Here is a 1,928-nt window from a genome sequence, read left to right on the forward strand (position 1 = left end):
CAGGTTTTTTTCTTTCTTTTTTTTTTTTCCCCAGGTTTTTTTCTGACTCATAACTTGGGCCCAGTCATTTGCCCAAGAGCCCATGGAATAAAACCTGGAATTCATCTTTTAATTTTCCTGGTCCCTTCTCCCATCTTACCCTTAATGCCCTAAAGATCCAGCATGACTTTGTCCCTGCCAACTCTTCTATCTTTGTCCTTCGGTTCCCCACCTGGCACCTTATACTCCAGCAATATTGAAATCCTACCACACCCACCCCCCTCCCCATGATTCTTTCCATATCCCACACTATTTAGTGTTTCCAGACCTTTGTTATACTGGAAATATTTCACTTAGTTTCATCTCACCCCCCAAAATTTGGCTCAGGCTGTAGACAATTTGCCCTAACCAGCCCCCCACCCCAAGGTGGGTTAGGAGCCCAGAGTTGAGGTTTTCATAACAATGAATACGTTACCCCCTTTTAGATCACCTACAATAAGAATGAGGAGGCCATTTGGGGCTGAGGCAGAATTTGCATCTAAATCCCCAAGACTATTTTGAGAGCTCTATAATTTTAAACTTCTCACTCAATTTACTTTTGGATAGAGGATTTTCCTGTTATTTCGTATCAACAGTTCAGAGATAGGTTGAAAGCACTCCATGTCTGTTCAAAACTCAGCCTGTGGTTTGATAAAAGGCTTTCAGAAAGCCAAAATGAGCTGACAACGTCTGTGAAGACAAGGCCTCAAATGGAACTCGGATGAAATTACTTATGTGTTCCTTAGGTTCAATTCTTTCTAAGGAAGATTATACCTAAAAAAAAAAGTAACAAAAAAAAAAATTTCTAAATCTCAGTGAGAGGCCCTCGACTCAGTTGTCAGGCTAATATCAAAAGAGGACCTGCCACACAAGAATGAAAACTAGTGCCAAAATGTACGGGAAAACAAGAGCTACTGCTGTCTGAGCAAATTATTTCAGGGGTATCTGTAGTTGGGATCTAGTTTCCTTATCCACCTTAGGACATCTACTCAGTTAATCCCAAATCAGAAACAAATTTGGGTGCTTTTAGCCAGAATATCTAGATTTCATGCTGAGCAGTGGGCCCCAACATTTACCAATCCATTTGTCTTCATTAATTCCTTGTGTGAAATTGCCTTTGTATCACTTCAAAAAGGAAATGTTCTTCTTTCTAAAAAATTCAACCCCTCTCATATTCATGGTCTTCCATGGGTTAGGTGATTAAATAAATGTATCCTCCTTCTTTAAACCTCAAGTCCCTGATCTGTAAAGGAGTGGAAGTATTTGTTGTTGTTGTTTAGTCGCTCAGTTGTATCTGACTCTTTGTGACACCACGGACTGCAGCACACCAGGTCCTTCTCTCCCGGAGCTTGCTCAAACTCATGTTCATTGAGTCAGTGATACCATCCAACCATCTCATCGTCTGTCACCCCCTTATTTACTCCCTACCTTGTCAAGTAGTTGTAAAAAGAAATTGAGGCCAAATATATAAGGCTCTCAGCACATTGCCTGTTGCATGGTGTATACTCAGTAAATAACAGATGGATGAATGAATCCAGCATCTTAGGAAGTATTTGGCCTTGAAATTGGAAGAATGAGGTTCCCATCCCACTCTGCCCCTTAGGCCCTGTGAAATCTTTAGGAAGTAACTTCCAAACTCCTTCTAATTCCAGTCTGTAAAACAGGGATTTCCCTTTCAGGCAGAGTTGATAGAACAACCAAAAAAATGACTGGATCTTAAGCCACCTTATTTTTAACCTATACAAAACAAATGGATAAACTGCATCATAGACTGTATGAATGCCCACCAACCATAGCAGGGAAGAGGTAAAGCAATTTTTTCTGTTGGTAACATTTTTATCATGGACCTGGAGCAATCTAAGCAATATCTTTTGATTAGCAATCCTTGGAATGAATATTGCAATCTCTTT

General features: G+C 40.2%; 1 long non-coding RNA gene across 1 annotated transcript in view; it reads right to left on the bottom strand.

Annotated features, from left to right (window-relative positions):
• Window positions 1-1,373: 1,373 nt before the first annotated feature.
• LOC104987372 overlaps window positions 1,374-1,928 on the bottom strand; it is a 7,796-nt gene continuing 7,241 nt past the window's right edge. Inside the window, exon 3 of the long non-coding RNA XR_825126.1 lies at window positions 1,374-1,924. This is a non-coding gene — a long non-coding RNA (uncharacterized LOC104987372). The remainder of the gene's footprint in view (window positions 1,925-1,928) is intronic.

The sequence above is a fragment of the Bison bison genome, unplaced genomic scaffold (assembly GCF_000754665.1).
Source record: "Bison bison bison isolate TAMUID 2011002044 unplaced genomic scaffold, Bison_UMD1.0 scf7180017846005, whole genome shotgun sequence".
NCBI lineage: Eukaryota > Metazoa > Chordata > Mammalia > Artiodactyla > Bovidae > Bison > Bison bison.